We start from the raw sequence: 15357 nt of genomic DNA on the forward strand, positions 1-15357 counted from the left end.
CATCTGTGCCTAGAAAACCCCAATGGAATCACAAGAAGTCAGATATGACTGAAAACAACCAAACAACAAGAACACAAAGGGATATTTCTATTCTACAACAGCCTGAATCAATCAAGAATAAACGAATGTTTAGGCTTGAGATATCCTCAGTCCTACCAATGATGTAATTGAATATTTCCCTACTTTCCACTGGAAAAAACCATTAAAGTTGTTCAAAGATGCTTCCCTCCCAGTGACCTCATCAGGATACTTTTCTGGTCAAGCCTCCACATACTGGTCCAAAAGCACCAATAGGAAATAATATGTTAAGATTTAGTCTCCAAACTATTCTAATAGCTGTAAGGGGAGAGATGATTAAAATATTTGTCTTCTGTGTGATACCTTCAATGTTTTTAATTAATTACACCGCACTGTCAATCTAACAATGTGCATCTCGGTGTCTGAAAATAACTATTTCTAGTGGAATAATTATGCCTTACTCCAATTACACTATTGTCATAAAATGTTATTATAACATTTGCTCCTGGAAAGAACAAAATCTAATTGCATAAACAAATAGATATGTGAGGCTGACAATAATTGCAGAGGGTCAAAGAGGAAAAGAATAGCCTGTCTAAAGTCTGCACAACATCATCGAAGCAATTCTTCACAATTCCCAGAAGTCCTGGGTTTCTGTTTTCTTCTACCTACAAATCCAGACCTGCTCATGTTTCTCATGCCACCACAGGATCATATGTTTAAATCCAGAAAGAACTTTAGAGGCTACACAATCCAACTCTTTTTATTTTACAGGTCTAGAAACTGAGGCCCATGGAAAGGAAGTGTCTCACGCAAGGTCATATACATTGTAAGAAATTGTTCTAGGATTTGATCTTAAGTCTCCTGGCAACCAATCGAGCAGTCTTTTCACTGTACCACTCACTACAATTACTCTTTCTTTCCCATGGGGTAAGTTATTTAATCCTCTGAGCTTTGGTTGGCTCATATGTAAAGTACTCTGATACTTTGCTGGATCTCATCAAGGTGGATGTTCCCTCCAGTGACTCAGATCACAACCCATCTGTGTCTGCCAATCCTGTGGGACTCTTATCCCTGTTCTACCTAATAACTGTTGAGTCATGCTGGGTGCTTTTCTCTAGTTCCCTGGGCATTGTCTTGATGACAGTAGAGCAGAGTCTGTCTACCACTTTCCCTTTGCTCTGGCTATCAGATTGTCTAATTTTTTTAAATCTAGTTATCAAGTCAACAAGTCAAGGCATTTATTAAGCAAAGACTATGAATAGCTAGATGGTTCTGTGGATAGAACATGGGCCCTAGAGTCAGAATGACCTGAGTTCAAATCTGGCCTCAGTTACTATGTAGCTATGTGACTCTGGGCAATTCATTTATCCTGTTTCCCTCCGTTCCTTGTGTGTCAAATGAGCTAGAGGAGGTAATGGCAAACCACTTCAGCATCTTTCCCAAGAAAACACCAAATGAGGCCACAATAAGTCAGACACGACTGAAATGACACAGCAACTATGTGCCAGACACTGCTTAATGCTGGAGATGAAAAGGAAAAGGGTGAGGGGAGGGGGAAAAACCCTAGTTGCTGCTCTCCAGGGGCTCACAGCCTAATAATGTCATCCTTTTCAAATACTCCTCCTATTTCACGTTGTTGTCTTGCCACTTATTCATTGCCATTTGGATGGAGAGTATTATTCCATCTTTAAAGTGGGAATAATAATGCCAGTTCCACTTACCTCACTGAGCTGATGGATAGGAAAGTGTTTTGCAAATGGCAAAGTATGACAGAAATAGGAGGAAATCATGGGACTTCAGAGCTACTGTACATCATGAGACAAGATAGACTATAATTATGAGGGAAGTCAGAAAATTTGTCAACAAAAGGAAAAAAAAATTACTAAAAGGGGCCGCAAAGTCAAGCAAAGGAATTAGGGGAGGGAGAAGAAAGGAGACTGTGTATGTTTAGGCACAAAAAGGAAGGAGCTTGTGTTGAAGTATGGCCATAGACTTATCAACCTAGAGTTGGAAGCAACCTCAAAGATCAACTCTTTCATTTTAGAGATGAAAAAAGAAAATGGAGACCCAGGGAGGTTGTACCTTTCCCAAGGTCACAAAAATAATGGCAAAGTTGGAATTTGGAAGCATTTTCTCCCTATTCAGACTTGACTATTCATTGTGTCATGCTGTTTACTGACAAACTCTCACAGGATTTGGAATGGATGCTTTTTGAGGGCAAGGACAATATCACTTTTTGTCTTTGTTCTTTGTTCAGTGACAGGCATCTAACAAGTGTTTGTTAATTGAATGGTGAAATTTCAAGTGTGGGAAACAAGGAAGAAGTTATGTTTTCACCGTTTGGGGTGATTAGATTTGTGACTTAGTAGGTCAGGTTAGAGGTCAGAAATTTGTGCTCAGGCGTGGTGAGGTATTTGAGGGAAAACCTATCAGAGAAGAGAACAAAAAGAAAGTCATGTGGCAATGGATGGTGTGGCAGGAGGTCCAAAATGACTAACAGTATAAGAAGCCCCCATTGGTCTGAACAAATTGTAGTCTTCCTCTAACCTCACTTGGAAAGCTACCCATCCATTCAGGGAGAATGGATGTAAAGATTAATAAAAGCTTTCCTGATTTCACAACAGGTATTGTTCTTTATTTAAGGTGAGGGACTTGTTAGTCGGGTTCATTTCTCACATCGAATAAATAGAGAAATAAGGAGTCTGAGTAATTAAAAACAGAATAAAAAATTCTAAACAGCTAGTTTTTGGAAAAGTCTACCTTCCTAGATTTCTTTTTCATCTTCAATTTTTCCTTGACAGCTTCTTTCTATCTAGCTACCTAAAAAAGGAAACCAAGTCATCAATTAAGACTATCTGTTAATTTTTTAGGGGAAAAAAAGGATAGAGATTACTAAAGGTTTTTAAATTAATTAAAATTAATTACAGACTGAAGTGCATCAGCTCCAAGTGGATGGTCAATTAGACAACTAATTATCTTGAAACACAATCACTTGCATAAATAGATGACCACACCTCCACCCCATGCCCTTTCTCAGACTTCCCAGATGTTTTCCCAGCAGTTTGCTGGATTGTTTTTAGGACACACTGATTTGAGTTAAAACCTCACACCCGTAGAAAATGGATTGCAATTTGACTGACATATTCCTATATCAAATATAATTTAGGACTCACCCTGAGTGCTGCCCATCCCTAAAGAGTAGTGAATGCAGTACAAACTCCACCTTAAACATTCCTATAAATATTTTCTGTCCATTTGCAAGTAAGGACAAGTAATCCCAAATCCCTGCAATGCTGATCTTGCTACCCAGAGTATCTAAGTTTTCCGTCACCAAGTTATGATTGCTTTTGTTTCTAAGAAAGTGGACAGAGAAAAAGAAAAGAAATAATAAAAAAGAAGTAGCAAAATGTATGAAACTAATGAAGAATAGCATGACTGCTTACCATCTGAGTTTTGTTATCAAAAGAGAACTACGTGCCTCATTAATATTCACAGCCTTTTACCATGCCCTGCACGTAGTAGGAATTTAATAGTGTTCTCAAGCATTTGAATGGTTGTCATCTGGAAGATGGACTTGATTTAGTGTGCTTAGCTGTTAGAAGCAATTGGAGTGGAAGTTACATGGAGGTAGAGTCAGGCTCTGTTTAAGGAACAGCCTTTTAATAATTACATCTGAATAGTTGAATGGACTATCTCAGCAGGTGGCAGGTTATTCTTCACTTGAGATAACTATGTAAAGACTGGCAACAGTTCTTACTCTGAAGAAACTTACTGTATAATTAATAATAGTTGGGTAATGCTTTAAGATTTTCAAAGCACTTATATGTATGTGCATATGCATGCATGTATATATACATACATATATATATGTATGTATATATACACCCGACACCCGTGTGTGTATAGTCTCATTTGACCCTTACAGCAATTCTGTGAAGTAGATTCTACGGTTAATGACATTTTTCAGGTGAGGAAACTGAGGCAACACCTTTACCAATCCCTTAATTACTGCATGCCCTGGGCCAACTCCATCTTCAGGCAACTTGAACCTCTGGCTTTCTGCCTGGGCTGTAAGACTTCTTGTCCACATCCTCTGCTCCTGACCACTAGGAGACTGGCCTCTCTGAGCCCACAGGACACACCAGACACAATAGACTATCTCCCAATAAACTCCAATGCTTCCCTCTTGCCTCCACAGTCAAATATTAAACCCTTTCTTTGGAATTTAAACCCTTTACAAGCTGTACTTTTCCTAGCTTTCCTGTCTTTTTTGTTCCCTATTCTTCTCTATGCCCCTATCTCCCAGTGACCCATCCCTTCTTGCTCATCCTCTTGCTCTACACTTCATTTCCCATCTCCTTGTCTTTGCACTGAATGTCCCTCATGCCTAGCATACTCCACTTCCCCATCATCACCCCTTAAAATTCCTGGTTTCTGAGAAGGTACAGCAGAAGTGGGCTAACCTGAAACTGCAGGAAGAAAGGACTCTGGCAAAGCCACCAAGAAGAGGCAGCAGAGTTCCAGACAGCTGGAAGAGGTCAGTACTCCAAGGAGCATGTGGGCCAAAGGAAAACCCAGCTTGGAGCTGAGAGTCAGCTGGCTGGCTCTGGTTCTGTCTGTTCAGCTGCAGAGCCTGGCCGGCTCAGGGCTGAGTGGGCAGAGAGGAGCAGATCCAGCTGCAGCTGGAGGTGGGTCTAACCAACATTAAAAGTTTGAGGGATGCAGAAATGAGGGACCAAATGGCTCCTGGGGGTACTTGAGTTTTTTTCATTTACATGGACAGGGATGAAAGTAACTGAGGATAAAGAATGTTAACAGTCATCAGAGGGATTCCCACTGCTTGGTGGAAAGCTCAACATGTTGTCAGGGCAGGGGTTCTCACTCTTTCTACTTGGGTGGGGTCAATACAGGTCAGAGGATATTTTATGGCAAATAACCAAACTGAGGAAGAATCATGGGAATCACAGGCCATGTGCCTCCCTGGGGATCAGGATATAGGTAGAAGGAGTATCATGATCTGAACACCAAAGAAATACAACCTTTGTAGTATCACAGACTGGTCTAATGAAACCTATGGACACATAAGATCACATAGTGAAACATTGATTGGAAAAACGAAAGATGAAATTATTATCTATAAAAGTTCACAGACTATGGCCCCCAGGTCAAGGACCACTTATCTAAATTGTCACCAGCTCATAGGAAACTGTTTGAGGACCTTAAGCACTTATTACACCCGGTAGCATACCTTCCACACCCTCATTTTTCTCCCATCATTAGAGGTGGTGGATAAATTAATGTATAAAATTTAAGAGGCAGAAGGAATCACATGGGCCATCTAGGAATCTCCACTATGACATATTTGATAAATGAGCATCTGGCCTCTACCTGAAGACTTTCAAAGAGACAAAAACCCCCAGTCCTTCCATAGGCAACCTATTCAACATTGAGAACTCTAACTTTAGACACTTTTATGACAACAGGTCCAAATCTGTCTCTTTTCAACTTCTAGTCATTGCTTTTGGTTCCACCTTGTGGGGCCAAGCAAAACAAATTTTGTCCTTCCCACTGGGTAGTACAATGAAAAGAGCGCTCTCCCTGGAGTCAGGAAAAATCTGACTTCAAATTTACTCTCATACACTGTGGGTAAGTCATTTGACCTCAGTCTACCTCAATTTCCTCAACTGTAAATGGTGAACACACTTGCCTCTCAAGGTTGTTGTGAGAATTAATTAAGACCATATTTGTAAAGCATTTAACAGGGTTTCTGACATATAGTAGGTGCTTAATAAATGCTTGTTGCTCCTCCCCCTTACCTTTCTGCACCACATGACTGCCCAGCCTTTCAAACACTTAAATACTTCTCTCATGTCCACCTGAAGACTTCTTCTCTCCAGAGTAAACATCCCCTTTCTTTTAGCCTGTCCCTATATGAAATGGATACAAGATCCTTCACCTTTCCAGTTGCCCTCTTCTGAACATTCTTTAGATTATCAACATCAGTCTCAAATTGTGGTACCCACAACTGAACAGAGTACTTCAGACAAGGTCCTACTAAGAGTCATATAGAATACTTGCTGAGCTCTGATGCACACATGAATAGTCAGATGACCCATGGCCCAGTACTCCAAACTCTAGGTATGATCTTAGGGTTCCCCAAAAACATCTCTTTTGCTTATTTTATTCCACCCAGACTTTTCTCTACAAACCTCACAGTGTAGCTCTATATAGATCACATACATCTAGGTTTCTAAAAATGTGGTCAAAAAAGCCCCTTCTTACCATGCAGGCACCCAAAGTAAAAGACATATTGGGAGCAGTACAGCCTTAAATATGCCACCTCCCCCAAAAGTTCAGAAATGTGTGAAGGACTTGGATACATCATGAACAATCTATAAAACTCTCCTCCCTCTCTGGTTAGTCCTACTCTCCATAGAGAGTTTCATACTCCTCTATACTTGTAATGTTTTAGATTCATGTCAAACAGGAAACAGATCTGGGGCTGCTATAGAGGCAACCCACTGACATTCTATGGAGTTCCATTTTCACCTTAGGGACACATGAAGGGCTATCCTCAAGCCAGCTATTATTAAATTTTCAGTGCAAATATTTCTACCTTGGAACTCAGCAAATGCCACAAATAGCTCTCTTTCTCTCTCACTCTCTTTCTCTCTCTCTTCCCCCCTCTCGCTCTCTCCATCCCTCTTTTTATATACCTATACCTACCTATCTATATCTATATCTGTCTCCCTATAGCTGTATCTTCCTGTAACTATGTCTATGTCTGTAGATATATATGTCTACACTTAAGAAAATGATGAAGAAAATGTGCTACACAGCCTCACTGAATCAGCTAACCCAAATTTACCTGTTCAATCTTTCATGTGTTACACTACTTAATCTTTCAACATGTTGTCCTGCTCAGTTCTAGGATGAGTGGGAAAGGTCCTTCAGAGTCACAAAGAGTGATTGTAACTTGCAAACAGGGAAATCCAGGACTCATCATTACCATGTGTCAAGTTTGTAGCCCTGAAGACAATGGCTGCTAAGAAATTAGAAGGAAACAGAAAAAGTGGACTTTTCAGAGGGAGAAATTTCTGGAATATGGCCCACTCTTCACCAATCCCTCACTGTCACAAATAGGCTGCTCTAAACAGAGACAGGTCTCTAATCTGGACCCTTCAAAGTATGTGACTATGCCACCCACCAATGTAAAAACCATCTTCAAAGTCTAAAATAGAATGAATCTGAAGTCTGTTCCCCTCTTCAATTAATCTATACAGCTCCCAGATGGATATTTTTAAAGCACAGATCAAACAATGTCACTCTTCTACTCAAGAAGATGAATTGAGACTGCCTAAGTATTTTCAGTGCCACAGTCCTAAGAAATCAGGACCTGCATTCATTCAAAGGTGAATTATAAGGTTTAGAGAAGGAAGAGATAGAGACCTTCTAAGAGAGGCAGCCTGGTTAGTGCGCAATGACACCAAATTAAATAGAAATGGGAGACACTAAACTGTCCATAAGGATCTCTGTAGCCTCATATTGACTTAGAAAATCACATAATAACATTATCTATGTTGTATTATATTTTTAACTAGTTTGCTAAATAGTTTCCAATTACTTCATAATCCGGTTTGAGCTGCACTCAAGATTGTTGCATCAAGCTAGATGGTAAGGCGAGTGTAAGAAAGATCTGTGTTTGTATTCTGCCTCTGACACTTACTAGGTCTGTGACTCTGGATAAGTCACTTGATTTTTCTAAGCCAGAGATGGGAAACCTGTGGCCTCAAGGTCACATGTGGCCCTCTAGGTACTCAAGTTCCTACCTCCTAGGGTTTTTGCAAATCTCATCTAAGATAATGGATGTACATTGCCTTGCAAACTTTCAAGTGCTCCTTAGTTGCTGTTATTTTTTATTTCAAATTGAGGTTAAGAGAAGTTATGTGGCTTCTCCAATCCACACAGGAAACAAGCAGTCAGCATTAGAACCCACACCCTCTGATTCTTCCAATCCAGGACTCATTTTGTAGCACTATATTTTAGTAAATGAGTCAAACCATGCTTTGCCCAGAAACAGCTTACAACGTTATGTTTGTAACTGTGTCTTTGTTTGACTTTTTAAGATCACAAATATGTTGCCAAGGAATCCAGTTTGTTTTTAAAAAGAGAAAAAGAACAAGAAAAATGTAACCCTTTCCTAGATGAGTCTTCTATTTCCAATCTCACCTCAAAAATAATGATGTTGGTTTCTGCCATGAAATTTTGCCATTCCATCAGGAGAATCATGAAACACTGAAGTGGGAGGGTTCCACTCTGACGTTTATTATTAGCCTGATACAAGAATCTTGTGAGTGGCAGAGCCAGTTCATTCAGCAGAGGGAACAGAGAGGTTATAAGTTCTTTTAAAGAGAACTTAGCAGTCAGGGCAAAAGTCACCAAGTTCATTTCTTCAGATCACATTACAAAATAACTCAACCCACGTTCCTTAGAAATGCAGAGAAAAATAAGGATTCAGATGTACTAGACACCAAGGAAATGAGTTTTGAAGAAGTTGTAAAACACAGTTTGATTTTCCCCAGTTGGAAATAACAGGTTACAGGCTTCCCTCCTTGTCCAAAGCAAGGAATAAACTATGCAAGAGTGACCACTCACATTTCTGTAGCTCTCTAAGATTTATGAAATCCAACCCCATAGCTGCTGCATGATTAATTAAGGCAAGTCATGGGATCCTCATGTCATGGAAAAATAAACTGGGGCTCAGAAGATGATGTGACTTACAAAGGGGGTCACAAAGGAAGTATCAGAGGTGGGATTCACATCCAAGTTTCTAAGGCCCCCGTATTTTCTACAATACCAAGCCCAAGCCCAAGCTGACACAAGTTTCAGGTTTCTGCAGTTTTCTTGGATAGAGGTAAAGGCACAAAATTCTGCTTTGATTCGAGGGTATATAACTTGATCTGCAAGAAGGATATGGTAGAGGTGTGAGAAGGCCCAGGTAAAGAGGACTTGCAGATCAAGGAATAGGTATATTTAATTTAATGAGCTGTTAGATAACTCAAAGGTCATTGCTATTCATTTCCTCTATTTAATTCCTTTACGGTCATCAGGATACTGCCTCTTTCACCTTGTGTTTGCTATGTCAAGCAAGCAGACTTGGTTAAGGTCCAGTCTCAGATAAACAAATGATACAAGTCACTTCAAAGGGGTTGGAACGTTTTACTGTTTAGCCATTTTCTTCAATCATGTCCAATTCTTCATGACCTGATTTGGAGCTTCCTTGGCAAAGATACTGGAATGGTTTGCCATTTCCTTCTCCAGCCAATTTTACAGATGAGGAAACTAAGGTAAAAGGGTTAAATGACTTGCCTAGGGTCACATAGATAATAAGTGTCTGAGGCCAGATTTAAACTGATGAAGATGAGTCTTCATGATTCCAGATCATTCTATCCATTGTTCCATTTGGCTACCCCAGTTGCAAAATAACCCAATTAAATCCTATCTTCAAGAATCAGCTATAGTTTCTAACACACACACAAAAAAAGCCTCCATCAAGTAAGAAGCCAAGAGGGTATATGGGCAGAAATATAACCTATGATGTTTCTTTTAAAATGCCAGCTTATACAATTAAAGAATCATATATTATTTGAGATTCATTTTTTAAAAAAGCTTTATAGCTGCCTTTTGATTTTCTCCCACAGTTAGTAATTCCCTTTAACCTCTCCCTCAACATTGGATCCTTCTATTCAACAAAGAAAAAGGTTAGGTAAAGCCAATCCATAATGTAAATACTTCTGAGGGTATATAGTGCCTTCCACATCCATAGTTGCCATCCTTCCTTTGAAATTTTAAAAGGTATGTTTCTTATCAGTTCTTTAGGAACAAGATTGTTCATTATAATTCATCCCCCTCATCCTCCACTAGACATGTGATTTTATTATAACTGTGATTGCTATTGGGAACTCCCATTGATTAGTTCCTATCATTGATGTCTATCAATGCATATCAGCATATCAATGCATATCTGTTGTGCAGTTTATAGTTTTAATGGAGGCTGCAATCAGCCAGTATTTTTCAGAGAAAGAATCTGAACCCAGGCTTTATGACATTGGGACCAACTTCCTACCCTCCCCCTCATAACACATTGTTTCTCATTTCTTATAGTTTGGTAATATTTCATTTTACTAATCTATCAAAATTTGTTTGGAAGTTCCCCAACAATAGACATGAATTTCATTACTATGAAATTATAAAATGATTTTTTAAATGCTACTATAACATATTTTAATTTTTTAATGCCCATTTTCCTGTCATTTAACTTCTTAGAGTGGATGTGCTCAGTAGTGGGATACTTCAACATATGGACAATTTAGTGACTTTTCAAACTATATGAACAAGACCTATAAAATCATTTTCTGTTTACTACTGCTAGGATTCACCCAATGCAACAGGTCCCAATTCTTTAGCAATCAAAGGGGTTTAAGTCAACTCAAACTTTTAGAGCCACACCAACTTTTTCACATGACAGCTCAAGATTTGAAAGGATCTTTAATTGATCATCTTTTAAATAAAATCACTTGGTGTTCCAGAAAGAGAAAAATAAGCACACATTTAGCATTTTATTAGATTTTTTTTAAGGTGTCAAGATTCTTCTTTATTTTGTGGTGGGGAAAAATACTTTGTTATGACTCCATATTCTGAAATTCTCTTGAAAAGTCTCCTTAAATCTATAATCAAGCAGGAAAGGATAGATTGTTTTTAAAGGTAATGATTTAGACCCTTTTAAACTTAGTAAGCAAAGGAATCTCCAGAACAACTTAGTTGAACAATGTTCCTCCAAGATCTTTTGTTAATCAGCGTTTCCAAGGAAACATAGATTATTATGGTCCTGAACTAAGTATACATTTCTGACCTATAACAACTGACAAATGAATGAATGAATTGGATGAAGGAATGAATATCAGGTTTGGGATATGCAGTTTCCATTTCAATAGTCCAAAGGAAAGAAACCCTTTTTTGTTGTCCCATGAAGTATTCTTAGCAGTCTTAGTTCCACACTGAAGACAATTCAAGTCCTAGCCTACAAAGCCCGTTAGAGACCTCCCCCTAGCTTTATCATGGGAACATCAAGGTCCATTGACTCAGTGATGAGAACAAATTATCCTGTTCCCAAACAAGCAGGACTTTTTGAACTTGCACTTTGTGTTAAGGGAAAGAAGGCCTGACTGCAGTTCTTAGATCTTTCTTATATGAAGTGTGTTAGCAAAAAAAAAAAGTCAGACATCGGAAAATTAGGTAAGAGGCCATTGCTTGTGATTTTATTTGTTTCTTTTAAGGATTATTTTTCACTGTAAATACCGAAGATCTATGTAGTAACTAATGAAAATATGCAACAGTAATAACATTTCCATATGACTTTTTACCTTGTACATTGCTTATTTAATTAATAATTAAATAATAATCTTATTATTTATCTTATTTGATAAGTCATTTGATAAATAAGATTTGATAACCTTATTTGAGTCCTACAATAACCCTGTGAGACAAGTCCTACAGTTAACTATTATCATCCTCATTTTACAGATGGGGAAATTCAGACTGTATTAAAATTATACCTTATCTGACCAGCCCCCACCTTCTAGGTAGCATGGTAAGTTTCTAAGTAGCCAATATAAAGGGGCAATAAGGAGAAATTAGATTGCAAAAGGGATCCTAGAAGATATGTACAAATTGTCCCAAAGATTGAAGGAGGCTCATTTATAAAATGTATCATATATTACCAAAATTTACACCCTGATAGTATGTGCTGAATAAGTGGATGCATATAGTCATTTTATATTTTTGATCATATACAATGTGTGTGTATGTGTGTGTGTGTGTGTGTGTGTGTGTGTGTGTGTGATGAACTCTTAAGTTGTTTCTTCAATCAATGAGGTGTAATGGAAAGAACATTTAAGTTGATGTCAGAAGATCTCTGGTCCAGTCTGAGATCTGAATCTTGTTCTTCTATGGGGGAAAGCCATTTGTCCTCCCTGAGTTTCAATTCTCTCATATGTAACATGGGGAAAAAAAAGTCATACTGTACTGGCTACCTTACAGGATGGATGGGAAGAAAGAGTTGTCTAAAGCACTCTAGGAATGTAAGGTACTATTACCTCTCTCCTCAGTAAAAATATTCAGCTATTACAGGAATCTCATATCCATGGACATCTATGTTTAGAGGAGGAAAAAAATGTGTTTTTAGAAGTAAAAAGCAATATCAAGAAACGACACAACCATAAGAGAGAATGTGGTTCCAGTACAATTCATTTTTTGATAGAATACATTATTTTTTTTAAATTCAATTAATATTGAATTGTTTTCAACAATCGTGTCCATAAGTCTTAAATCCTCTCTCCCTTCTCTTCTCCCTCCCTGAGATGGCATGCAACCTTATATGAGTTCTCCACATGCATTTTTATTAAATATATTTTCATGTTATCTCATGTTGCATAGAAGAATTAAAATGAATGGGAGAAACCATGAGAAAAACCAAACCAAACCAAAACATAACACAAGAGAAAATAGTCTGCTTCATTCTACATTCTGATTCCATAGGTTTTTCTCTGGATATGGATGGTATTTTGCTTCAAGAGTCCCTTGGGAATGTTTTATGTCCTTGCATTGCTATGAAGGGTTTAGTCTCTCAGAAACAGTCTTCACACACTGTGGCTGTTAGTGTATATAGTGTTCTCCTGGTTCTGCTCATTTCACTCAGCATCAGTTCATATAAGTCTTTCCAGGTTTTTCTGAAGTCTGACTGTTCAGCATTTCTTATGGCGCAACAGATTTCATTGCATTCATATACCACAACTTGTTCAGCCATTCCCCAACTGATGGGCATTCCCTCAATTTCTAGTTCTTGGCCACCACAAAAAGAGCTGCTATAAATATTTTTGTACGTGTGGGACCTTTTCCCATTTTTATGATGTCTTTGGGATACAGCCCCAGAAGTGATATTGCTGGGTCAAAGGGTATGCACATTTTTGTAGCCCTTAGGGCATAGTTCCAAATTGTTCTCCAGAATGGTTGGATTAGCTCACAGCTCCTCCAGTAATGAATTAGTGTTCCAACTCTCCTTTCTCTTCTACATTTACCATCTTCCTGTTTTATCATGTTAGCCATTCTGATAGGTGTGATGTAGTACCTCAGAACTGTTTTGATTTGCATCTCTGTAATCAGTAGTGATTTAGAGCATTTTTTCATATGACTATAGATAGCTTTAATTAGAATGTATTATTTTCAAATCCCTAAATCACAAACTACTATTTCGTTATTTTGGTTGGAACTAAAAGTGTGCCATGCTAAACTTCCATTCCCAAAAATGTAATGGTTGTCGTAATACAAGAAAGACAGAAGAGTACCTAAAGCTCCCTTGGTATGGTGGTTTGTAGTATTTTAGGGCTACTGATGGACAACTTCTACTGTCATCAATCCAGAACTAATAATAGACATTTGCATATCAATTTAAGGTTTACAAAGCACCTGGCCTCATTTGATCTTCACCACAGCCCTGAGAAGCAAGTACCACAGGCATTATTATCACCATTTTCACTAATGAGACTTGTCCATGATCACATAGTAAGTAAATGTATAATAAGTTGGGAATTGAACTCAGTTCTTTCTGCCTGATTCCAGCTCTCTGTCCATAATGCTATCTAAGGCTAATTTGTCCATAGCAATTTCTGTTTGAGTGATCTTTGAACACCTAGCCTTTATGATTCAGTCACTTAGAATACATTCTGCGGGGGGAGGAGAAAATGAGCAAGTCAAATCATTTTAGACACAATTTTGGTTTTTTTGTATATTTATTATAAACTGACTTACAAACTAAAGAAAAAAGACAAAATAACTATTTACCTTCATGTTCTAGGAAAGAAGATTTTATACAAAGAATTTTAAAAACTCTATTAAAAAAAAAGCCACAATAGTGAGACACTTCATCTTTAAAGTCCAGAGTAAATAAAAGAGTTTAAGGTTTGCTTTATTTTCACTGATATGAAATTTGTGCCTTCTAGGGCTAAATGATCTTTTTTGTGTATTCTTTTTGTAAGAACTTAAGACATTTCATCAATATAAAGAACTCCTTCCATTTATGCAAGTTATTAACTCATCTATAATTCAGGGAGAATTTGGAGACACCTGGAGAAATTGAGAGGTTAAATGACTTTTCCATAGACAACTGGAACATCTCAGAATCAGTACTTGAACCTGGAGCCTCTTGACTCAATGTAATTTTCTTTCCATTACTCCATTCTGGACTCTGTTATAAGGTTTTAACATGAACCGACCATTTTTGTTGTCTCTCAGTAGATTTTAAGTTTCATGAAGGCAAAGATGTGTCTCCTATTTTACAGTCCTATAGCAGATGCGCAATCTGTATTTGTCAGTTGACTGAATCAATAAATTTTATCAGCACCAAGAAGATTAGATAGAGAGAAACAGCTAGCTAAATGTAGATAGGTAAACAGATACATAGACAGACAAATAGGCAGAGGGAGAGGAGAGAAGAGAGAAAGAAAGAGATGAGAGAGAATTTCAATTTGACAGAAGATCAAAATGAAGTATGATCACAAGTCTAAACAAGGAATAGAAAAAAAATGCCATTTTTAGTAAATTCATGTTTACTTTGACTGTTGAACATCTCTTAGAGGAACCAAGTGAAGAAAAAGAGGAACATTTTATCCCTTGCAAGTGGTACCTGCCCTGCCAAGGGCAAGCTTGGGGGAAACATGTCTTGATCAAAACAAAATGAATCCATTTTTATTATGGTCTGGCCAAATTCGGCAGTTTGTGATCACCTTCCTCTGTCTCAATAATTTACTAGCTATTAATTCACTGATTCAGCAGGCACACTTCTCTCTTGTTGGCTGCATGGGTGACTCCCATTAGTGGTAATGGACTGTGTCATGGGTAATCACACCCTCTGGACCCTTCTACCTTCAGCTTTAAGATTCGAGGCCAAAGCTATTGGTCCTGTAAGAGGAGGGAGAGCAATGACCTGAAAAGGAGATTTGAGAGCCTCTGGAGATATTAGGTTTAAATTTAATAAAGACTCATTAATAAATAAGGTGCAGTGCAATTATCAACATGAACTGCATTTAATAATTAATAGCTTGCAAATGGAATAGATGTGAAATATAGAGTTGAAATAGACAAAGGTTATATTTAATTTCCCTAGAAAGCCCCTTCTTGAAGGGAAGATCCCAGAATATTTCATAGGTTAGAAGAGTCTTCTTCGCCCCACAAAAGTCATGTTGGGAGCTACTTAGCCAAAAGGGTGCTCAGGGATGCTCT

Source organism: Notamacropus eugenii, chromosome 6, assembly GCF_028372415.1.
Source record: "Notamacropus eugenii isolate mMacEug1 chromosome 6, mMacEug1.pri_v2, whole genome shotgun sequence".
Taxonomy (NCBI): domain Eukaryota; kingdom Metazoa; phylum Chordata; class Mammalia; order Diprotodontia; family Macropodidae; genus Notamacropus; species Notamacropus eugenii.